Source organism: Drosophila mojavensis, unplaced genomic scaffold, assembly GCF_018153725.1.
Source record: "Drosophila mojavensis isolate 15081-1352.22 unplaced genomic scaffold, ASM1815372v1 contig_49, whole genome shotgun sequence".
NCBI classification, from domain to species: Eukaryota; Metazoa; Arthropoda; class Insecta; order Diptera; family Drosophilidae; genus Drosophila; species Drosophila mojavensis.
The window spans coordinates 865,771-892,295 of NW_025318872.1; the positions used below are offsets into that span (position 1 = coordinate 865,771).

Consider the following 26,525-nt stretch of genomic DNA (forward strand, 5'->3'; position numbering starts at 1 on the left):
CGTGCATATCGAGTTTATGCTTTAAATATCGATAACTTGTCCCGTTATTTTGCTATCGATTAAAAACGTTATCGAAAACCAGTAATAAATTTATTTCTCCTACATCTTTAAAGCTAGAGTCTCCAAATTTTATATGTATACTTATAATTTAACCCCCATCCCTAATTCACCCCTCACCCTCACATTTGTAAAAGGCGTAAATACTAGGGACTTGTGCTTTGGCAAATACATGCATATCTATGCTATATTCATAATCTGAAAGTTTCATGAAGATAGTCCATCCACAAGAAAAGGTATTAAACAATGAACTTCCCATAGTAAGCCAACACTGCAGTGCACTGCAGCCAATGCGTGTTTATGCGTGCGTGCGTATGTCTGTGTGTTTGTGCATATGCGAATAATTATTGAAATATCAGTTGCTCGAAGGGATCAGGGGATCTCGTAGTCGGGCAGTCTCGACTAGAGCTTTCTTACTTGTTTTTACAATCCTTTTTATTACATTGTGAAGAAATAAAAATTATGTAGAGCAGTAATTTCACGGTGTTAATATACATTAATTTATGCGCTTATATATATATATATATTTGTAAATACACAGCAGAGCATATTGAGATGTAAAGAATAATTTTATCAGCTTAAGAAGTAAATTTCATTTAAATCTGAAATTTAATTTTCCTGTTTACTTTTACGTAAGAGGCTTAACAATAATTTATGCAATTTCAAGATTTCTCCGGGTACAATTATATATTTATATGTGTTTGTATAAGATATATTCCGATGTCTCGCATTGTGCGTGGCAGAGTTTCTCTGCAGTCGTACGTTGTTGCACTTTTTGCAATTATTAATATATATTGCGCATACGCCATGTGTGACGACTTTAATTAGCTTTACACACTTTCGCACCGCTCTGGCTCTCTCCGCAGCTAAGGTCAATGTGCATGCTTATTAGGCGTGTCTGAGTGTGTGTGGATGCATATTGTGTATATGGGTCAAGCAGCGCTAGCTTTGTGCTTTGCGTACGCGTACTTGGATAAAAAATGATGTGTGCGTGCGGCAGTTGAACAGCCCAGTAGAGGTGGCAGTGGGACCAGGTCAGGTCTTAAAGCTTCTGCTGCACGAGTGTATGTCCTTTGCCTTTGTTGCTGCTGATGCTGTTGCTGTTGCTGGTATATGTGTGGCATATTGTCGACGTCGCCGTTGACGTCAAGCCGCACTCATCCTAGAAAGCCGAGCAGAAGACGCAAAAAAGAAACTAAAATGTTGGCCTAGCGACTGCGTGCGTGGCAAGTGGCGCCAGTTTGTATTGTCATCCTTTTGCCCGTTCGCTTTTTGTCTTCTCTTAGCGCTTTGCTTTGCCATTTTTTGTTGCTGGAGCAGAAGCCAGAGTCAGAGCTGGTGCCGGAGCCTGAGCCTGTCATGTATCTCTCTCACTGTTGCTGTACCTAGCTCTGTCTCTGTCCCAATGTCCCAGTGTCTGAGTGTCCTCCTTGTGTCTGTATGCGCCGGAGCGCTTTTTCTTCTTCTATTATTGTCTCACTTACAAGTGTACCCGATGTATTATGCATATCCTGTAACACTCCACTTTTGTTGTGCATTAGTCAAATGTGCGACAGTTGGAAAAAGGAGATGCCAGCAGCACCACCAGCAGCAGCAGCAGCAGATGGAGGGGCGTACACTGTGGGAAATGGGCATGGAAATGGAGCACATTTAGTCACACAATTGGCTTTGCATGGCCAATGGGGCAGGCGCTGGGCAAAACGTTGCCAACGAGCTAAATATTGCTGTCAGCCCTTTTTGTTTTTGTGTGAGTGTTTTTTTTTTTTTTGTTATTTTTTGTTTTTTTTTTTTTTTCGTATTCAAGGTAAGCAAATGAAGAAATTAAAGCGACGAATTAATAAGCACTTTATCCATTTCCTGTTACGCCTTTAATTGGCCTCTTGCGATGGCTTTGTGCGTCTTAGTCTCTCTGGAGCTTTGTTTATATTAATATGCTTCCATAAGCCGCTGCAAATGTCTTTTCCCTCCCGACGCATTGCCAACCTCCCCGCGGTAGGGCAATTATCAGGGCGAAGGCGTCGACGTCGACAACGTTGGCCTCACGGCAATGCCATAAAAGTGCCACTTAAACTGTTTTAGTTTTTCTGTTGCTGTTGTTTTGTGCGTCCCTTTGAAGTTGTTGGTGGCAGCGGGCGGAGCGGCATACCCACTAATCCATCCATAGCAATGACACTGGACTGCAAGATTTGGTCACCAAGGCAGTGTACTCTGTGTTTGGAGAGCAACCAAGTAAACACTCATTTACCCAAAAGAAAATGAGTTAAATAAGTAATCAATTTTGATTCTCTAGATTTTTCAATAAATTTTCCTTCTCTATTATAGCTAAATTTAGGAATACTTTTTCTGTAGAGAAAGAACTATAAATTCTTTTATAATTTGTTTAATCGTCTTTTATATCCTGAGTATTGAGTAAATGAAAATAATATGAATGAATATTGCTATACTTTATTGAATATATTAATAACAAATATATATTTCATTGAATTTCAATTCTTATATACATATATGCTTAGGATAGACAGATTATATGTTTATATCTCTTAGTCACATTCTTTAAGGAAAATCTGCTTTATATAGCAAAAACTATATAAGTTAATTAATATACATTTTACGAAGCGGGACTAAAATATACTTTCAATTTAAGTATTAGCATTGTAGAGCTGTTTAAATTTATATATTTATATTATCCGAATAGGCTGCATGTTTTGCTTTGGCTGCCAATCGTTAAATCAGCTTAAATAGGTCTATTATATAGCCCCCATGTAAAATTGAGTTAATTAAGCTAATTACAGTTAACCAACTTACCCATGCATATATGTACATACATACATATATAAATAATCAGTGATTATTTATGTATCAAACAGCGTGTGACTGGAGGCACGCCACGTCCAGCAGCAGCAGTAGCTCCACTCTATTCCCCACACTTGACCACAAATCGATCGACCAAAGATATGCATCTAATCTAAATGAGTACAAGTTTGACAGCTTTAAAAACTTGGCTACACTTTATTGGCGTGTGCTTAAGTATGCGTAATTGAATATGCATTTTACATTGATTTCAATTTGCTGCAGTGGCCAGCAAATGGACAATTATTCAGTGGACTTTGTTAACTTTGGTCGGTTTGTAGGCGAGTGTGTGGTCTACCCATAACTGTAAATTGTCAGGCACAACAGGCTCTGTATGCGTGTGTGCGTCTATGTGTCTGTGTTTGCTGGCAGTTGCTTAGCTGTTTAGTTGCTTGGCTGTTTGCCTGGTCGGTAGTCCAAATGCGAGACGTGTTTAATTGCTCGATTAGCGCACAGTTTGCTGGGCAGTCTGGCCGAGCAACGCCCACGCGACCCCATATTTCGCCTTGGGGCGGCTTGTTGCACAATGAGTGGCGGCCCGTCGGTGGCGTCACCAAATTCCCCAAGCCATAATCTTGAACTTCAGCTGAGAGTTGAACTGTGTTTGGTTTGGTTTGGTTTGGTTTGGCTTGGCTTCGCTTGGCTCGGGATCAAAAGGCTAGGGGGCGACGACGAGGGCAAGGTTAGATCTGGTTTTCAATTTCATTTTCGCTCGAGCAACACTTAAAAACAGTCGCTGAATTAAATTATTCAAAATGTCAAACAATTATTCAAACGCCAACGGAACTGTAACTCTCAGCTTTATGCAAGTGGGGCGACTGCTGGCTAAAAGAGGCAGTTGGCAGAAGGGGAGATGCTCAATGGGGGCAGCTGCGATGATTCTGGCCCCGGGGGGCACCTGCTCTGCAGTTCCTGTTGCCGGCGCATAGAAGGCAAGTTATGATTTAAAAAGATATTAGTCCGGTTCACAGTCGCTCTTGTTGGCTTTGTGCTTTATGCAAAGCAGCGAGAATATATAAATATATACGTATACGTACAGAGAGAGAGAGAGACAGCGACAGAGGGAAGAGAAAGGAGACAGAGAGGGACAGTACATTGTTGGGAAATTTAATTATATCTAAAGTTGAGAGGGCAGCTTTATTGCTGATTCTACGCATAAACTTTTATTAACTGTGTGCGCTCGTATTTTGCAATTTTCACATTTTTTCCTTGTGTTTTTAATGTTTTTTTTTTTATTTTTTAATTTTTTGTTAGAAGCCAAATGGAGGAAAGCCGGCAGCAGCATTGATATTTAAACGGTTCATAGAAGCTTCAAAGCGCAACGTTTAAAGAAGCTACAAAAAATGAAATTTGCCAACCCTTGGCTGTTTGTTCAGCTGGTTTCTATCAATCAAAGGCTTAGGACAACCACACTCAAATACTAAATACACACACATAGGCACACACACACGAACACACACATATACACAGGGAGATAGAGCGCAGGCAAATGTGCGTAATGTCAACGCGCAAAATGTAATGGCAATGCGGTTTTTCTTTTCATTTGCCGCCAAAGCTGATCAAAGGCATGGAACCTAAAAACCAACACCAATATACGATCTTGATTTCTCACACATTTGTGGTCATGTGTGCCTATGCGTGTGTGTGTGTGTGTGTGTGGATGTGTATATTTATGCAAATGTATTGAGCAGACTGCTAGCACACAAATTCAGGTTTTTAATTGGAACAAGTGAAACTCGCAGTGTTTGCCTATGGGAAGCTCATGGCGAGTCAAATAAGCGAATATAAGTGTGTAGAGTGAGCTGAAGTACATATAAATTCATCCATTACGTTAAGTCTCTGCGAAATACTCGATATTTGGTAATATCTGGAATGAAGCTAAATATGTTGACGACTTGCTAAGAAAGTGGTACACAAACCAAAGCTTGAATTCATTTTTTGTTAAATAAAAAAAAATAAAATAATGAAATAAATAAATAATAATAATAATTATAATAATATGATAAAAAAAAAATAAAAAAATAAATAAATAAATACATAAAAAATGCCATATTTTTGTATTTTTTTTTTTTTTATTATTATTTATTTATTTCTTCATTTTTTTTCCTCATGTTTTGTTTATAGCTAAATATGATGGGATGCATATTCGAAGGATGGATATGGAGAGATGGACGAATAGATTCAATATTCGTATATTATATATATTGAGACGTTCATTTAAGGGAACATATATATATTTTTAAATTATTTAATATATATGATTTTTATATATATTAAATTATATTTATCAACAACTGTTATAGATATAATTCTGACAATTATGTGTGATTAATTACTGTATTATTAAATATAATTTATTTTATTTTCAATTGATTAAGAATTAATATTTTTTCGATTTAAAAATTAAATTTGAAATTAATTGAAAAAGTTTCCCTAGAAGCTATAGGAAAATTACGCTTCAAACCAATGTCAGATGCTCAAAAGTCATAGCTCAAACCTTAAATTGATTACATAAAATCCAAGACTAAAGTCTAAATAATATATTAAAAGAAAAGAAAGCCCAATAAAAACAAAAGAAAGAAAGGACGGCCACCGATTGTAGTTGCAGCTGAAGTGGCCATCAGTAGCTGAGTGATACTTGAGATACTTTCGAAAGAGATATGGAGCAAACTGAAGTGTTTGTGTTTTTATAGATGTGTGCTTATTGAATTGGGCTTAGACGTGGCCAGAGTCGTATCTTAAATGTGCGCCAAGCCATCCATAATTCAGCGAAAAACTAAGCTGAGCTGAGCTGAGCAATGTTATAAATCCATAACACAAACTTGGCGCCATTAAAACAAGTTTTGTAATGTCTTTCAATTACACTTGACGCTCATAAGTATGCTATGATTAATGTAAAGGCGATGCGGCCCACACGCTTTGGCTGTTAGGGCGCCAGTGCCCTCTCATTATCGCATCGCCAGTCCCAATGACCATTTATCATGAGCGCAATGAGACAGTCCCTCCGCCATGGCGAGTTTAGCTCTTTGGCTCACACTATGTGCGTGTGTGTGTGTGTGTGTATGTGTGTGCGTTAGTCTTATTGGCGCTCCAGTGGAAAGCGGAAGAGCTGGGCTGCATTGTGACATGCGCCATAATTAGAAGTGCTGGCAAAACTAATAGATGCCCAAAAATTTGTTCATTTGCTTTTAGCTGTTTTGATGAGATGAAGAGGCGAGCAAATTAAGTCTTTAGCTTGACACTGGATTTGTTTTCCGTAGCCTGATTGACATGAATTTTGTATGCCAACTAATTGATGTTAATTTCTCGCCCATTCGGTTTGTTTAGCCAGGGCCAAATGCAAAAATTTTGATGGATTGCCACACACACACACCGAGTAGGTTTGGCAACAAATGCTCTAGCCAAAGGGATGCTGTCCCCGTGTGGACTGGATCAAACAGAAAACGTTGGGAAAAAGCACTTTGGCGTTGGCTCGGCGTATTAAAAATAAAATGCAAAACTCAATCGACGCCAAAGTTAAAGCGACGCAAATCGAATCGCAACGACTTGGGATTTAGTTGAATGCGAGCTGCGTGTTAAAGCGCGCACGCAGCGAGCATTAAGCAGAAAGGCTGACAAGATTGAGTGAGTGAGCCCTATGGTGTGAGGCAATTTCAAATACCCTGTAATATGTACATATATTTTTATGTACGATTGAGTGTCGCTGCATACTAACGGCACTTAAGGCATCTTTTCTCTCTCTATATTCTGTTCAACCTGAATAATTAATTATTTCAGCACAGAGAGAGCCCGAAATCGTTTAATATTCCAACTCCTGGAGCTTATGAGTGCCTCTTCTTCATGCTGTTGCAATATGGCTATCTAAACTTCACTTCTTGTGTACTTCTTACCCCAGCTTCGGCCAGATATCTCTCCTAGTTCCTTGCTTGCCTGCAAGCTTTGCCACACTCACCAAACTCCAACTACAGGGCATGGAAAGGATAGAAACAAACAGAGAAAAACAAAAAAACACACACACACACACACACATCTGTACACACAGAGAGTAACAGAAAGAAAAACAACAACGTGTCATCGTCGACACTTGAGGAAAAGTTGTCAGTTGTCCTTGGCAACTGTTGTCGCTGGCGCAGCTCGTGCCGCTCAAGATACTGCTCGTGGTGGGAATCGAGCAGAAACGGTAGCAATTTCTGAATTTATTTTTATCCGTTCGGATGCCGCGGAAATCCTGTCACTGCTGCTCCCGCCTGCTGCCTCCTGCTCGCTCCTGTGCACCACTCACACATCCCCATCCCCCGCATTGCCTCCCTTGCTGTGTCGAATGCCGTCGACGCGTTTTGCGTGCTTCATCCGCAGACACATTGCCAACCGCAATTGCAGCCGGACTGCCTCTGGCAGGCATCTGTCGATCTCCACTGCCGCCGCCGCATCCGCTGCGATAACAAATGCAGCGCCTTAATCAGCCGCAGACTGTGTCCAGCTGGCGAGTTTGTCTGTCAGCTAGTGAGTTCTCCAACTGCAAAACAATCACTCAATGCTTGGCTCAAGTTAATCGCCGCTGGCCTCCACGACTTTGACGAGTCGAGGCGAGACTTTGACTTTGCCTGCAATTACAATGAAAATAGCATCCACAAGTCTAGATCGATTCTCCCTGCTCATTCTTAGACACACGCACATACACCACTTACGCACGCACACCCACACAGCTGCAGGGGTAAACAAAATTGATTGCGTGTATTTTCATTTGGGTGTATTGCCGCAATACCATTTCATTTGCAGCTCCCCAGATGAGGAGTTGTGCTGCCAGCAGCGATATGAAACATTTGAGCTAACACACATATATGTGCACATAAAGATGCAACAGGGCTGGCAAGCACTAAAGAAGTTTAGCAGGAGAGAGAAGTTGAAAGTTACAGCTAGCAATTAATTATACCTTTGGCTTTGCATTTGAAGGACAGAAGCAATCTATACGAAGTTTACTTAGCCAAGTTAAGGCATTTCATCAAAAGAATATTCTGATGTGCTTCAACTGCAGCGACTAATTTTCAATTTTGCTGCCATTACCATTACTACAAAGGGCGAAAGGCTCGAGGGGGCATATGTTGCAGCTATAGTAATCTTTGTTGAGTCTAGTTTATAATTATGTTTATATGTATAGTTTCTTTTTTTTTTTTTTTTTTTTTTTTGAATATAGTTTTATTGCAGCTTTTGTCTTAAACTCTGTAGCGCATTTATAAGGATACCTTAACTAACATATTACATTGCAGATTTTTACTTATATGATAAAAGATGATATGTTATGATATTTGCTGATAATAATATAATATTCATTACTTAAATTTAAAAAAAAAAAAAAAAAAAAAAAAAAAAATTAAAAATAAAATATACAAAATTTTCACAAGGGGAATACAAAGATAAAGATAAAGTTAAAGAAGAATATTGTATAGCCTAAATAAAATAAAAGAAATAGCCAACACAGATCCAATTATCAGGCATATAATATCCGTTGATTTATTGAACCATATTCACATAAACAGTGTTAGTCGAAAGATCTGTAATGTAATCTAAAATGTATTTAATTATAAAAATAAAAATAAAAAAAAATAAAAATAAATAAATAAAAAAAAAAAAAAAAAAAAAAAAAAAAACAAATAATAATTCCCAGTACAGTACATATGTCATTAAAAAATGTAGTAATATCTTTCCATTAAAGTATTAGAATCTGACCAACATTTTGTTGAAAATGATCAAATGCAATGAATTTGAATTTAAAACGATTTATAAAATATGTGTACACAAATCATAATCAACTTTAATTTAAAAATTTAAATAAATGTAATACTAATCACTAGGAATTTCTGGAAAATTGATCAATAACTATTATTTTATTATTTAAAGAATAATTTGGTATTCGAGTGTAGCCCTGATCTCAATTTTCTTCAAATAATCATACTCAAAAAAAAAAAAAAAAAAAAAAATGTAGTTCACATTCAGAATCAAATGTCTATAGACATTTGGAGTATTCCCAGAGACCAATAGCTTATCTATTTGGGTATGCTGAAACTAATAAATTTCATAAAATATGTATTTAAATAGTTCACTATGCAAGATAAATTTGTAAATAGAATTTGAATACGAAATTCATTTAATTGTGGAATTTCGTTTACACTTAGTAACCGAATGTCTGTGGGAATTGCAATGCCAAAGCATTGCATTAATTTTGGTGAAATTCATAATTGCTGCACAAGCATATGTGGTTTTTAAATTTACGTATTTCATGCTACTAAATTCAAATTTGCACTTGTGGCGCAGCATCGATAGCTGCTTGGGAATGAATATATTTTGTAATCAACGACTGGAAAACATCTTGTAAATTTTTGATGTGCAAGCGAGTTCTACGAGCGTAAATAAAATTAAAATCTGGCATTTTTTTCTATTTCACATTTTTTTTTTTTTTTTTTTTAAATAACTATGTATGGCCGCATATGCAGAGTAGAATTTTAATTAAATTACAGGCAATGATTAAAAATTATCCTATGTTTTCCCAGGCAGTAGGAGAAAGTTTTGTAAAACTTTTGCTACTCTGTTCAAGGTGAAACGCATGAGTAGACCTGACTATATACATGTATGTCTAGGTATATGTATATATGTGTATCTATATGGTTCATGCTGAGCATCAAGTGTGCACTGAATGCCATATGGTATTACTGTTATTGTTCAATAAGCCTCAGTTAAGATGTTAAACTTGTAGGTTTTGGTTGCAGCCCGCAATGGAGCTGAGCTCTGTTGTTGCCAAAAATTAAGCAGTTACTTTTGAAGGTTTTATTTGGGCTCAGGCTAACATGTGGCATGACTTTTCGCCAACCCTGTGACTCGGCTGCACTTTTCAGTGCGTGTGTGTATGTGTGTATGTTTGTTGTGCGTGTGTGCGTAGCCTTTTGGCTTAAGTTGCAATTTAGTCGTACTCCTTGGTGTATCTGGCTGCTTGCTACGGCTCCTGCTACGGCTCCTGCTGCTGCTGCCGTTGCTACTACCGTTGCTGCTGCTGCTGCTGCTGCTGCTGCTGTCATTTGTTGGTGTTTCCTTCGACCTGCTTGCTTGCAACTTATGCGTGACTCGAGTGCATACTCGAGAGCTCGAGCCGGTCTAAAAGTGTACGCAGCTAAAACTTTTGCCACTTGAAATAGTTTTTACTCCTACTCACAGCTGTCTCGCTCGCACGCTCGCTGCTTTTCACCTTTCTCTCTCTTTCTTTTTGTCGCTCTCTCTCTCTCTATGTGTGTGCGTGTTTGCTTGCCAATTGCTGTGCCTTTCACTCGTGGCCGACTTTATGCAAATAAATGTTTTTACTCATTTTAATATACATTTTTATGGCACTTTTGCTGGTAATGGGCTTGGCTCTCATCGCTGCTGCATCTACTCCAACAGCCGGGGCGTCATCCTGCGTCGTCTATAGCAATTGCTTCTCATCTCTCATTTTGCTTCTCTCATCTCGTTAGTGCTCAGTATTTATATAGGAATTGGCTCAATTTGCTCTCGATTTATGCAGAAGATGCTTGAAATACTCCATGCTGCGATTGTTTGCACTGTTGCCATCCTTACCATTTGCTACTTAATTGACTTACAGCATTTGCCCAGCGATTGCCATAACGATGCCCACTAGAGATGGCAGCGTGACCTCCAAGACTTGACGGTGCCAGCGTATTATGCTTAAGTGAATGCAAGTTCTTCGAGTCGTGAAGGCAAAAGATTTGTCAAAGGCGCTGCTGCTTGTGGGCGGGAAGCATTATGAGCTAAATGAGTATAGATCACAGAATATATCGGCACTTTAAGAGATTTATATTTGAGATGAGTACGAATATCGTGCCCAGAAGACCTACAGACTCTTGAGATAAATTATAATGCTGCCAATCAGTCAATAAGAGTTAGGAATATATATGAGTCAGTAAAATTCGTAAGTCAAGGATTATTTCCCAATATCTCGTATATTCATGAAAGAAATTGAATATTTCAACAGAGCCTATGGAGCTCCAGCTTCACAAGTGAAAGATGACTGAAAAGTTAACTCAGTCTACTCACACCTGGAGTAGTTCAATTTATCATCATTAGAGCATTCCGACAGCTGCATAAAAACAGAGTTAAGACTGTATACAATACGGATTAGAGGTTAGACTAGCTAATACATAACTATCTTTTAGTCCATTATCAGGTAGCAGGAGAGATCTTTAGCTTATGCCTGGGATTTGGGCACGTGTCTTATACATATATAGCATATTTCCAGTGGCCATCTCCAGTGACAACTGAGGGCGTCCATTTACTGCGCCCGCTGCTCGTTGCTGGCGCAAAATGTTGCCCATTTTATTGTGCAATTTCTGGGCGGCGATAATGGAGCTTTGGAGGGGGGTAGGCGACGTTAAGTATTGCTTAAACCTTTTGCCTTTACTTTCGGCTTCTTAGCAGCAGCAGCAGCAGTGGCATCGTAAGCGATTTCCGGCGCTCGTCAAAAGGTGGCGCTTTAGCAATTGAATTGCAAATGGCGGCCGTTGACGCTGACTCGTTTGCCAGCTGATGGCGACGGAAGCGAGGCCATCAGCGTCAGCTACAGGCAACGTTCAATGGCTTCGCCGTGGGAGCGCGAGTCGTGGACGCTGCCTGCAGGCGTTTGGCTTCAGTGGGCCTCAGGCTGTGGACTCCTTCGCGTTGCGACTCCTGCGTCTGCTGCTGCTGCTGCTGCTGGTGTGTTGGACTGCGGTTGCCTGACGTGCCGTTTGCTTTGTGGCCTTCGCTGTTTGCCGCCAGTCAAATAACCCGCCCACCTACCAGCCAGCCTCCCCGTCCATGCGTCCGTCCGACGGTTCGCCAGCGCGGCTTGCCTCGAGCTGCTGATTGTTTGTTTGCTTTGCGGCATATTTATTTCAAACGAGCCTGCACTTAGCACCAGCCTCTGCCCCTGCCCCTGCCCCTGCCCTTGCCGCTGCTTTACAGCTAATACAAAATTCAAGCGAAATGCGCTTCGAATGAGAAACTCTCAGAAACTCAACTGAATTCACGCCAAAATGGTTTCCGGCACGGAAGCGGAAGCGAATGACGATGGCGACGGCAACCGTAACAGCATTGACGTGCTCTCTCTTTCACACTCTCCCGCTAGTTATCCCTGACTGTCTCGCTGCTTGGCTTATTTATGTTTTCAAGCCGCAGCAGCCCAAAAAGGATTGCGCAAGGATTGCCTAATTTAATTAGTTGTCGCCTCCGCTTCCAGGCCGTCACACACACACACACACACATACACATACAGAGAGATACAGAGGAGCAAAACGGAAAAAGTGAAGCTTTTTGCTACGCTGGCCAAATGATTTACTCAGTTTTTTGAGCTGCCGCCGGTTGACGTCGCCTGTCATGTTTGTGACACATACTTCAGTCGAGACCGTTCAGCCTGTTCAGCGCTGGCTCGTCCTGCTCATCGTGCCGTTTGCGTGCTGCATGCAAGCGAGTCCTGCTGCCCGTGTCGTGTGTGCTTGTCACATTGCGTCGAAGTCTGAGTCGGAGTCTGACTTGGAATTGGAGCCTGTCAACTTTTTGTAGACTGTATAAAAATGCTGTCAAAGGCGCGCCACGTACTCGTCCTCGCGTCCTGCTCGCTGTCGTTGTCGCTGTCGTTGTCGTTCTACTCGTTGCCATGGCGATAAAAATCCTTTTGATTAGAGACCCAACTTGAGAAATTAAATTGTGCTCACCTGGCAGCTTGGCTTGAGCTCTTCTTCATCTTCATCTTCGTCTTCCCCATTTTCATCCCGTGCCGCGTCTTCTGCCTATTACCGCTGGTCCCGCACTCTGAGCTGCATTTGTGCTGCGTCTGGCTTTGGCTTTGGCTTTACCATTCTGCCTTTCTGCAGTTGCTGTTGCTGTTGCTGATAAATTTCCTTATTTCATGGTTCGTTTTTTAATTTATTTTTCTCATTTTTTGCTTTTTGTATTTTCGATTTTGCCGCCCGCGGCATTTCCGCAGCAGACGACGCCAAGGATGTCGGTCCGGCCAGCCAGCCAGCCAGCTAGCATCCTTGCTGGCTAAAGCGCGTCAGTCGTGTACTCTTGTAATTACAGTTATGTCTCTGGGGTATGCAAGCGATTTCCAGCATCAGTTCTGGCGCCCACAAAGCGCGGGCCATGGGACCCATGGCGGGGGCATGGCAAATGGCAAATGAGTAAAACGCTTTTAAATATTGTTTGGCTTTAATGCAATCTCGTAATACAGATTACTTACGCAGCCAGCCTCTGTTTAGCGCCATGTTGCCGCTGTGATTGCAACAGATTCTCTTGTCCAACGTTGGGAATTAACTACGGTTTAGGGCGTGTGTGTCTGTGTGTGTGAGTGTGTGTGCTTGTGTGACTTGTGATTGCTTTCAGTGTGTATTTTGCTGGTGTCTGTTGTTATGTCCTTTTGGATAATGAAAGAGCTTGCTGTCCTGTTATTATATTCCGAGAATTACAGCAGCAGCCTTAGCAGCAAAATTAAGCATTTAGTAGTTATTAAAATACTCGTTTAACTGTCTGAAATTATAATGTATAACCAACACAAAGAAACATATTTCAAATGTGTATGCTGAGAGTATGCAAAATACAACAGCGTGCAAGGAGCAGCAGATCCGATTATTCATATATGTAATTGTGTTTACGCTTTAATAAGGCACTGAAATGTTTTAATATAGATAACTTTTTATAGAAATTTTAACCGACTCTGAAAGCTTTGTAATATAAATTTAACTTTAATTAAGTTTAGCTGCCCGTTGTAGCTTTATTAGGAGCGAAATATTAAAAGGGAATTTAAGCAAGTATAGTGTTATACATAGATATCTAAATATGTGAGAACAGATGAAAGTAGTTAGGTGGGCTGAACTGAATATTAACACAAAATTAAGGCAACTTTATACTAATTGAAAAATGGAAAAAAAATTTATATAAATATATATTATAAATTATTGCTATAATTCGTTTTTTATAAACTTGTTTTCTGAAAATATTTATTATAAAGGAATTAAATTATTTTTGATGTACTTGATGTACATTTCATTTATTTGCTTGAAATTTTTTTTTTTGAAAATATTTAAGCCTTGAATGTTTAAAATATTCAAGGTAATAATATTAAAGACAAAACTATAGTTCTTTCCTTATATTGCTTTTAATTAAATATTTAAATTATATAATTATTTCCTTAAATTCTTTTTATTTAATATATAAAATTAAAGTTTATTAATTTGAAATCTTTTACCCATTTCAATAGAAATCAAATAGAATTGTACACATTTTTATTTCATTAAAATAAGAAAAAATAAAAAAAAAATTATTTGTTTTATTTATCTTAATCTTAAAATAAGTGAAACTCGTTTATAAAAATGATATTGAAATTACAAAAAATAATATTTTATTATGATTATTATTTAATTATTATTATTATTATTATTTGTTTATGTTGTTCTAATTTAATTGTCTATGGCAGCATCATCATTTTCAATTTGAACTTAATTAAGTATTGCAGCAGCACTCGTTTGTGATTATTTCTGCATAGTATGATGTCAGTTTGCCCATTAATTTCACGGCTAACAATTTTGCTGGCTGCTCTTGAATGCTGTGATACCCTGTGGGCAGACTGAAGTGCTGATAGTGCTGTTACGAATGGTTAAACAACATTTTATTTATCTTCAAGGGTACATTTTTGGTTGACAGGCATGCAGAGGCTTATAGGGTATCTACATAGTTTACCAGCATTCTTTTTTAAATGGTTTTCGATCCCTCAGCAGCTCAACAGTTTAACATATGCCTTGACATGTTTCTCTGTATTTATTGCTTTAGGAGCGTGAGTCTACAGGGTATCTAATTCTTTAGCATGCTGTCGTGCTCCTCTGTTCCTCTTTTGTTATATTTGTTTCGCTGCCATTGCCCCCGGGGCGTGATGCTGTCGCGCGCTGACATCTCTGCTGCTCTGCATCAGCCCTATCTTTGCACAGGGCGTCATCGTTAGCAGCGCGCCTCTCTTCCGTCTCTTCCCACTCCACCCACGTCCAATATGCTGTTCGCTCTCTCGCTTAACGCTCTGGCACCCCGAGCTCTGGCCCTTTTAGCCTCCTCCTGCTGCTCGTGCAGCTCTCCTCAACTGTTTTTCCTATCAACACACTTTTTGCCTGACTTTTTATTATGACAGGGTGCAGAGGAAAAAAAAAAACAACAACAACAACAGCGGGTAAAAAAAATAAAGAAATTTAATAATGCCATCAACAATAAATCTATTTGTTGTGCTTGCTGTTATTGTTGTTCTTAGACAATGCACAGCAGCAGTTAGCCACGCCCCCAGCTCGCCGCGTCCGCCTTCCAGTGGTGTGTGCCTTGGCTTAATGTTTTGGGCTTTCGGTCTCTGGGCTTAAATAAATCTGCGGCTATTCTCATTTTTACCTACTCTTTTAATTGCATTTTGATGACGTCTTAATTTTTATTTCAGCTTCGCCTCGCTATTGCCCCCAAAAACCAATTTCGCCGCTGACACACCACCCTCCAGCCCCCGACGCCCCCCAGCTGCGCCAGACAACAGCAGCGGTAGAGGCTGTAAGTGGAAGTGGAAGGGGAAGTAGATGCTATAGCATTTTATGCGCTTAATCTGCTGTTGCCATTTTTCAAGGTTTCTTTGCACTCGTTGTTTTTCCTCTTTTAGATGTGGTAGCCCCAGCCCTTAACCAACCCCCGTCCCACTCCTTACCCGTATGCCCCTTTGGCCATGGGGGCGGGGGATGTTAGTCAACCGGCAGTACATTAAAACTCCGTGGCCGTTACATTTTCTGGCTGGGTTTTGTATTGTTTTTGTGTGCGGCAATTTTTGGCATTTGCTGCGGGCATAACAGCAACAACAACAACAACAATGGCAACGACGACAACAACATGTTGTTGTTGTTGTTGTTGCTGCTGTTGTTGTTTTAATGTCGCGTGATAAGCGATTTATGGCGCAGCTCTCTTGAATCGGTACTCCAGTTTGGCGTCTCGCTTGACTGACTGCTTGGCCTGCTTATTGAGGATTGTGGGCGGCTGATGGTGAGCTGGGCGTGGGCGTGGCCGCATGGTAGCTGGACTGACTTAATTCTGTTTAATGGCTTGCCATGGTTATAAACTGCAAATGGTTTAATTGTTCGGCATAGGCTATAACAGCAACAGCAACAACAACAAAAGAGAAGGGCAACAACAAGTAGAACAATGACAATTCCAACAGTTGCTTGCCAAAGATAAAGTCCGCAGTTACTTTTAGGTCTCAGAGAAAACTCGAAAGTCGTCTCGCATCTTGATACAGTTGCCATGTAATCCTTTGGGCAACAGCGTCTGGGGAAAGTGCACATATGATGCCTGTAAAGGCTTAAAAAGCAAGACAAGATGAAAATATTTCCATTGAGAGAGCATATTGGATGTATGTGTTTTGTGTCGAATTTATTTCGTTTTTCTTTCAATTTCCAAAATTGTTTTAAATATAATTTTGCATTCATTACTTTTGCTGTAGCCTCAAATCGAGGTCAAGTGCCGCATTTAGCCTTCAGCCCAGCTGCCTTCTGGAGTCCTGAACTCGTATCTCGTATTATTAACATGCAATTCAATTGTTGTTATTCTTTGCAAACATTTTAAATAAATAAAAACACGAAGACGAAGAAAATAATACTCAGCCAGCAACGATAACAAAGTCTGCTGTAGCAGACTTTTCCCAGCGCACAACAAATAAACAAAGAATTAGTTCTAAAGCTCTAGTTTGTTTTATTTTTCATTAAAATATTGAATTTCAATTTCTGTCCTACAGAAAAAGTGTAGAAAAAAGTTAGTTTTAGTTGGGTTGCAATGAAAAACTGTGGACAATGCGCTGAGTTCTTGTTGCTCAAAATGATTTTTGTCCAGATTCCTCTTTTTATGACAACACTTTGAGCGTTCAAAGAGCTTTAAAAACAAAAATTTACATAACTATGTAAATATATTGAAGAGCTGCCAAGCTTTACAAACAAAAAATATTATATATGTATATGTACATGTATATATGTATAATTTTTCAGTTTGCATAATATATCAGTGCACGCAAATGTGAGCTTTGAGAGAGCTGCTACTGTTTCTCCTGTTTCTGCTGCTATTGCGATTTTCGCATATCCACGAATGGTGTTATTAAATTTTTATTTATTTATTTACTTTTTTGTGTGGTTTTATAAATGGTTGCTTTATTCATGATCATACTGTTTAATAATCCTTTGGTTTTTGACAGCTATTTTACTTTGGCTCACTGTCTATGACTTCTGCCTATATTAAATTCTTCAAGATCTTTAAATGTCATTCATATATATAATCTGCGGCCACATGAACTTAATTATTATGTGAGCACTTCCTCTCGGTGCAAATATTTTGCAAAGCATATTAAATTTCTTTTCTCTTCACTATCTTCTCTATTTCTATGCCAAGACTTTCTGTTTCTGATTCATTAAAGTTGTATGCTATCCCTTTCTCGCATCAGTTAACTTAATTGAGTTACCAAGTATCTTATCGCCGTAAATGCACTCGATGGCATCTTTGGTTTGGTCACGCCAAACGGTGAAAAACGTCCAAAATGGAAACCTTAATGGCGCAGCGTGTCGTCTGAGCCGCTTAAAAATTGCGGAATGCAGACGATGGCACTCGACTACAGTTTCTGGTCGAGCACATGTGATGGTCAAGAGAGAGAGAGAGAGAGAGAGAGAGAAAGGGAAAGAAAGACACTTTCAGTATAAACAAATATTGCATGCATTTACGTATTATAAATATACATATACATATGTATATCTGCATATACATCCATTACATGTGTGTGTATATAGGCAATAAATAATGCGAAATCTGAGTTGTCCACACACACACAGACAAACAATTTTGCGGCAAATCATAAAAAATGCGGCTATACTCGTCATTTGTTGCCTGTGGCCCGTTGCCAGGCCAGAGAGGAAGGCTTTCACAGATCTCCTGCCAGCTGGTCAGACACTTTATTTTGGTGTATAATTAATTGTTGTTGGCTACCTGACATTGGCTCAATGCTGTTGCTGTGGTGCCCTCCTGTTGCCGTTGCCGTGGCCGCACAACTTGTTAAAGCCGAAGGAGGCCAGGCCAATAATGAAATTCACTTTAATTTTCAACTTGGCTCAACATGAAAGTAAAAGTTTTCCGTTCTACATAGTTGAAGCGACGCTCGCTGAGACGCTCCACTTGCAGTGATGAAGGCTTACTTCAAGTGTAGGTGTGACAGCCAGTGGGTGGTGTCTTTATTTCACTCTGTATGTATGTAATGGCTTCAGGGGTTGGTGGTCGGCTGGTACATATCTATGTCTGATTTACGTATATACACATAATGCCTTAAAGCCGCCAATTAAAAGTTTTGCCAAGCGCAACTGATTCAAGTGCTGCCTAGAAACTGAAACGGCCGTGCGCCTGATTAGGTCTGATAAATCTTTAATTTTCACAAAATACAAATACAGCAACAAATGCTAAAGAGAACTGAAGAGTCGACGCAATCCAATTCGCCATTGACCCTCGCCTTTGATTTTGACATGAACATGAGTATAATGGCACCCAAATCCATAGACTTTCTCTCTCGCTCTCTCTGTGCACTGCCCCGTTCTGCTTTGCTGTTAAGGGATGGCTTGAGGGCTGGCTTACCGGCTGGGCCAGCTCGCGTGTGGCGGCTGTTATTGAATTTTTAAGATTTATCGATTTTATGTGTGCACATGGCAGAGCCGAGAGTTACCTGTGAGAGTACTTTGAACTCGGCAGCAGCAACAGCAGCTGCCACACACTCAACATATGAGCGAGAGAGAGTGTGTACTATGTATGGGCGCAATGTTATAGTCCGTGTAAAACACACACCATAAAAAACGACAACGACTGCGGCACCCATAAATTAAAGGTCTTAATAATGATGAATGGGAAAGGGGCAGGGGCAGGGGCAGGGTCTACCAATACGAATGGCAGCAAATCAGCGTAGTACTTTAAAAGGTTAGAGCGGACAGTGAAGGTGTTCACCTTATGATCTATGTCATTCCAGGTTAATCAAGACTCTGCTTCCACATGCTGAATGAGCGAAACTTTCACTTGAGAAATTGTCTTGGGACAGCTTTAAATAGTCGACATACATTTATGTGAATGGCGTTGGCGCCATGGCAACTGTCGTGCGTCCTACTCGGCGTATGCGCAATTTATTCGCAATAAAACTCTTAAAGAGTATTTTGCATGGCTGTATGTGTGTATGTCACTTGTGAAATAATAAACAGATAATTTAATAATAATAACAAGACTTAAATCAGCTTATTTATGTTAAATTTCTCCACTGTCTATCTCAAAATATGTTTATTGTTTATATAATTTAATTGTCATTGACATTGTGGCTTGTTGGATTAGCATGAGAATAATTAATGTGATTTGTAGATATTCTGATTTGGATAAGAAAATTATTTACTATGCATAATATTTGCTTTAAATTTGACTAAATGGAGAGCATGAAATACGAAAATATTAAATAAGAAAGAAAAATATATAACTAATTGTGGGTGTTTATATGTAAACATATATTCATTGATTAATGGAGGAAGGGACTGATTAGGCTGTGAGATTCGATGGGCTTGTTAATTAAGCCAATAATTGACTAGCTTAGTGGCTTACTGATCGACTGATATAATTGAATATAAATTAAATAATAATTGCTATAAATATAAATAATATAGCTATAATCTATAATCATATAGAACTAGATAAATTTATTTACTCATTGCTAGACTGTCTAATAACTGATTGATTGACTGACAGATTGACCGACAGAGAGTTTCATTTAGTTGCTAATTAACTTTCAAAGTGTCTAGCACAGTGGCTGACTGATAGATTGACTCCAGCTGAATGCCAACAGCTGCCAACTGGCCATTCCTAAGCCTAGAGCTTATTATATTTTTCCTGGAACTCAATTGAGAGTCGTTGTTCAATTTTCAAAAAGCTCATCTCAACTCAGAAAAGTTTCAAATTGCGTTCGAAATGGCTTCAAAGCCAACAAACAATGGCTAGAGTCTATTTCCTATTGACTACTTTAGCAGCTAATGGATGGAGCTCGAGCAGATGTTAACGAATGCTTCATTGTTCACATTTGACAAACATTAACTCTCATTTCGGTCAGATCTTACTTATCGGCCAGACACATTAATTTCAATTAAAGCACGAAATATGTGTATGCAATGCACGCATACACGCACTCACTGTGTGTGTGTAAGTGTGTCAACAAGTATGTATAAAATGTCCATATGTATGTATATTCGAGCTGGCGCACATTTGTCTACAATTTTTCGTGATATATGAAGATAATTATTAACAATATTGCCAGCGAGCAATTGCGACGGATTGGGTGGCAATCACGTAGCCGCACACACCGCGCCCTGTTGATGAGGTGTGACAGATGATAGCCGGCAAGTGAAAGTTGTGCATTGCACAAATAGATTATTAACCCCTGACTGCCTGACTGCCAGACTGCCTGAATATCGAGCTGCCTAGCTGGATAGGTGTATGGGCCAAGGGTGCTGAATTTTTTGACAAATTGACTAAATAGTTGCGGCTGGCGTTGAAATTAATAACAATCGATACGTCATAAATTTATGCACGTAGCTCGAATCAGACACGCACCAGCGAGACTGCCGCTACCTGGCTCACTCAGCTCACAGGTGAGCGACACAGGTGTGGAAAGGGAACAACAGGCAACGAAAGCGCAGGGCTGTTATTATTTAATAGCTTTGACAAGACGGGCGTTGAACTTAATGAATAAGTAAATGGCAAACAAGAAAAACCAAAAGAGAGTGCTTAAATGGAAGTGCACGACTGGCGAATACCCTGTGATGCAAAATCGGAGAGTGAATTGGAATATACTCTATGAGGGTCATATAATAGAAGAGTAAAGATAACGAAAGAGAGGGAGAAGGAGAGAGAGAGAGAGTAAAATGCTTAGAAATATTAACATATATTGATATGAATATATGTATTGCCTATAGTCAGGTTCTGTGCTGTGATAATATATGATAACATATGAGAGAGAGAGAGAGAGAGAGAAAGAGAGAGAGAGCCAAAGACTTATACATATGTATGACTTTATAGTCAAATCTGTTAAGAGATAATATGTGAATATGGTTTTTGGTATTACAGGTCGTCTGGTATAACCTAATAGTTTAATATATGAAGATAGGAAACAGATTCAAACATTATGCTATCTTTCCCTCATCTGCCTCTGGCATACCCACCTAAAGGCATGCCCAATTGCTGCAGGGTATAGTCACATCGTTACGTATCATATCGAATCACATCAATTGAAAATGCGACGCCAGCTGACAGAGGCACGCGTCTAATTATCCATATTGGAACAACATGCCAACTGCTCGAATATCTTTTGGCGTATATCTTTATTATGTTGTTTGTTGGCTTTTGGTTTGGGTTTGGGTTTGGGTTTGGGCTGCGACTGGGACTGGGACTGAGGCTTGGGTTTTGGGCTGAGGTGGCCGCTATCCAAATGACTGCAAATTGTTTTTATAATTTTGTGTATCTTTATCTTGGCTTATCTGTCAAGGCTTTCCTTCGCCCCTATCGAACAATGTCTTTTTGTGCTGGTTTCCAATTTGATTTGCATGGAAATGTAATCGTCGCAGAGGCGTGCCACGCTACGCATTGTGGACTAAGCAAAGCAATAACAACAACAACAACAGCAGCAGGCGGAACAGGAGCAGTAATAGCAGCAACAAAAACAACAACATCGCATTCACAATGTATTTTGTATTGAATTTTTAATGAGCTAAGCTCACATCGAATGCGCTGAGATCCTCAAGTGCCTGAGACTGCCATCGTCTTTAGCTATCTGAAGGTTTTTTGCCGGGCTTACGTTGCGTATACTTGTTCCTTCTCAGTAGCTATGCGAATGCTGCCGTAGCGTACTGTTTGGGCTAAAGCCAACCTCTGCCTGGCCGACATTTAAGCCAAACGCAGCCGCCCACATTGGCATTCTGATATTCTATTGAATTAATTTGGTATCTTTTACTTCTTAGCCAAATTATTAAAAGCGCAAAATAAAATCAATACATTCAAATGAAACGTTCAATGTAGCTTAAAGATTTGCGTGAGCTGAGCGGGAGCTTTGTTGTATTTTTGGGTATATTTATTGCAAGCTGATCAAAATGAAACTTATTTCATTTGTAGTCATATAGAGCTATATGAATAAGAGTAACATTTATATACGTATATAAATTGGATTAATGAAGACGTCATTTTTGTTCATGTATTTTTTCCATGTGATATGAAATGCTGATATATTTAAATTTAACTCTTGATATATTTAAAAAGCATATTTTTTATTGTCTGCAATATGAAATAATACAAACAAATAGAAAGGAAAACGAATTGAAATGAAATGACGATATTTTTTTTTTTTTTAATGTATTACACTTCAAAATGTTATCGAAATATGAAATATTTTTTGTTGTGAAAATAATTTTAAAATATATTTTCATAAAAAAGAAAACATTTTAAAAATATGAAATTTCACTTTTTACTGAAATTAAAGAGCCTTTTCCTTAAAATTTTTTATGATAATTTGTTTTAAATTCCATTCGAGCTGTTAAATATATACGGGTGGATTAAAAAAGTGTTAAAAGGAATTTGAAATCTATATATATATATATATATATATATTTTTTTTGTTGTTTCTTTTGCTATTGTACAGTTAGCAGATACGAAATAGATAAATGCCAAAAGTACCTACTTATTACATTGATGGAAATGTTGATGTGAGTGATTCATTTATTTTTGTAGCATACTTTTGAGGGCGTTTTTTTGAAATCTTTGTTTTTGTTGCTGCTGCCGTTGCTGTTGCTTTTCATATGAAATGCCAATAAAACAAATGCGTATAAATAGCAACAGATACAGTTTTTCAGATACTGATTTGCATAATGTGCACACGCACACGCACACACAGATACGAAAACATATACAAAAACAAATGCGAGCGTAGAAGGGCAGAGCCACGGAATAGACAATATAATTTACATTAAATTACTGATCAATATAAATGTATCTATCTGTGGCATTAGTTTAATTTGTATCTGCAACTGCCTATACGTGTGTGTGTGTGTGGAAGGGGTTTTAAATTGCTTTACCTATTGCATATATATGTATATATGCCTGGGTGTGTCTTTGTTTATATTGGGACGAATACAGACACAGATACCCAGCTAGATTTTGGCTGACCGCCGTCGAAAAATATTTTTGCATAATTTCTCGTAGTGATTTTGGTTTTTACGCTTTGTGCGCCATAAATTATGCTGAAAAATTGAAAATTTTTAGCCACCGACTCGCCGTCCGACTAAGCCTACAAAGTAATTTGGTCTCTATAGATTTTGTGGGCTGCCTCAAATATTGTTTATTATTGATGCAGTTGCCGTTGCCCGTGTTGCGCGTATTGCTGTTGTTGCTGTTGGCATTCGGCGTGACTGGGAACGAAATTATCATTTGGCCGCTGATTTTATGCATATGTGTTTTGTATTTTGCATACGCATTTGCCTGCTGATTAATGTTTGATGTGCCATAATTACAAAGGTACATAGAGCTGGGGCCACGATGGGCGTTTGCCATTCCCGTTGCCGTTGCCGTTGCCATATGCTTGTTGCATGCAACGGTACTCGTTTAGCTGCCACCGAGGTTTATGTTTATGCAATTTCAATTTGCTGTGCCGTAAAAGCGATTTGTTTTAATTACTTACGCACATGGCATTTAATTATTTTTATTGATTAAATAAAACAATTAAGTTTATGTAAATTAATGCGAACGAGCAAAGAGACATTTAGCATTGCTATTGCCGTGCGCGATAGCTACCCACTGATGGGGGGCGGGGAAGGGGCCGTCTGCCTGAGTGGCAGTCAAGTTAATGGAATTGCTGAGCAGCAGGCAGCTACTCTCTGTCTAGTAAAATAATTTAAGGCCAAGCATAGAAAATTAATGAGGCCATTAAATGCTGAAGACGCTAAAGGGACAACACACACACACACACACGCACGCTCCCATGTGAGTTTTTGTGAGGCAACTCTTTGTCGAGCCTCTGTTTATGAGTGTGCGTGTGTGCCGGCTGTTATGCAAGTGTATGTGCATGCCCGTAATGTATGGGAAGACATGAACAATAATGCCAAAGGAATTGAATTTTGTGGGCATATTAGTTAGCTAAGTGCCTCAAGCGAGTAGACCTTAAAAATACGTATACTTAACCTTTTTCTCTAACCTTTTCTCTCTCTATCTCACTCACTCTCTCTCTCTTTCTCTTTCTCGATTTCCCTTTCGCAATAATATATTCATAAATAAACAAGGTTTAGCACAGATTAAAACTCAAATGGCCATAAAAAAAAAATCAGACTACAAATGTATTCAAATTTATGACGTAGAAATGTTTGTCATGTTAATAATGAAAAGGCATAAAAATCCTTTCTATATTAAGCAACGAAGAACATTAAACCAAGAGAGAGGGAAAGAGAGATGGATAGAGAGGCCCATATCCATATCTATGATAATTCCATATAGTGTATTTGACAGTCAGCTTCAGTCATTGGCAAATTGTTCGCTCGTTTGCTTCTTATTTAACTTGCGGCCGCTTTGACGTACGGCCAAAAGGAAATAAAAGGGAAAGGCGTTAACTGTTTAGCCCAGCCCCTGCTTGCACCTGGAGCCAGCTGTTTGCCTGCTTTGTGACTGTTTCGGCTGCTGTTTACATCCATCAGCGAGCCGGGATGTCCTTTGTTGTCCTGCGCTATTGAATGATGTGAATGGAGCAGCGAGACCCAAAAATAAACTGTTATTTTCAACAATATTTACGGTCTGTTAGCTTAGGCATATGAGAGTTTTGCGTGCATGTGCGCATATGTGTGTGTGCGTTCTCATCTCTTCTTATTCTTGTCTCAACTGGATTTCCTTTTATAAATTCCTCATGCTAGGCATTGCCCAAGTCGTTAAACAGGCCGCAATGCATGAACATAAAAGTGCGAGCAGCACCTGCCGGCGCTGTCTTCATTAGATGTGAAAAGATCACAGGCGATAGGAGGCGTGGGGCGTGGGGTGAGAGGCGCTGTATATGAGCCGATGGACGGGGCTCGGGGGGGTGGGTGCTACGTTTTGCATTTTGGTTATTTACACAGGCGGAACAACGGCACGTATACGTAATAAAGTTGAACAAATAAAATTCACTTTCCTTCAGCGCAAAAGTTCTAATTTTTTCTGCGCTTGGCGCCGTTTCTGTTGCTGTCGTTGTTGTTGTTGTAGTTATAGCTGCTGCTTTGTTTTGTTTGGCTTTTGTTGGGCTTCAGTTGCAACCTAAATTTCATTTGAGGCACAAAACTTGTTTAGTTGGCAAACTTTGCGCGTCGTCAATAAGGCGAGGGATATGGTGGACCGCGGAGTGAGCCGGAGCAGAGAGCGGCCAGAGTGTGGGCAGGAGCAGGGGCAGGAGTTCTATCTGCGGCAACGAGCCAGACAGTTAGACCTATGCATGCCATGATATAATCTCGTACTGGGGCCTGCCGCCGTATTTATTACGCGCTTCCCACAACTTTCCCAGCACACTCACACACATACACACACACACACACACACACACACACTCGTGCACGTCAAACATGTGTAGCTGCAAATTTGTGGGCTAAACTAAGGCGAAAAATGGAGCAAGTCGAGGGCAGACGAGGGGCTCGGCCTGGCTAGCTTTTCGAGAGGGTATCGAAACGTTGACGTGAACCAGGCGAACCCAATGAAGAAGCAAATTAACACTAATAGTTGTGTATATAACGTTGTCAGACTTTCTTCCATAAATGCGTACGGCTCAAGCACTGCGGATAATACATTTTGCTTAACACACTAAATTTATTTATATTAAAGTTGTGAGCAAAAATGCGAGCAAAATAGATATATATATATAAGCAAATATAAGCAAAATATAAGCAAAATAATGGATTTGCCAGAAGAGGCTTCAAATCTAAATAATGATGATAGATGCTATGGGGACGATAATTATTTAAATAATTAAAAGATATTTAAGGCGGCCGTCGAGATTAATTAATTAGATGTAAATGCGCTTTTACTAGTAATATGAAACTCATCTAGGCCCAATAGTAGACGATAATAATAAAAGATATATGGGTACATTTTGAATGTAAAAAGTGGAATTAAAAGAAAAGTACATATATATTATACTATATTTAAGTTAAAATAACATATTTTTCAATTTCAAGAAATATATCTAAGATATAAAAATGATAATAGAATATTTTAGAATATAGCATATAGGGACATGCACTAAATTTTTATAATAAAATTAATAGAAATATGAATATATATATATATGTTTTATCAATATGTATAGATCTAAAGATCATATATAACAGATATATATATATATAACAGATTTCAATATAAAATGAATTTGAATTGAATTAAAATGAATTTAAATGATTAAAAGATTATATATGCGTTTTTATATTTAAAGGAAATTAATTAAAATAAAATTGCTGATAATATATTCAAATATGTATAATAAAAAA

The 26,525-nt window shown here is 39.0% G+C and overlaps 1 long non-coding RNA gene across 2 annotated transcripts in view; it reads right to left on the bottom strand.

Annotated features, from left to right (window-relative positions):
* Nucleotides 1-26,525, bottom strand: part of LOC122757330 — an 80,084-nt gene that overhangs the window by 1,121 nt on the left and 52,438 nt on the right. The window contains exon 3 of one of the 2 annotated variants that reach the window (XR_006357327.1): nt 2,616-3,022. The exons of the other annotated variant lie outside the window; for it this stretch is intronic. This is a non-coding gene — a long non-coding RNA (uncharacterized LOC122757330). Of the gene's footprint in view, nt 1-2,615; nt 3,023-26,525 lie in introns of those variants that run through there. 2 annotated transcript variants of the gene reach the window in all.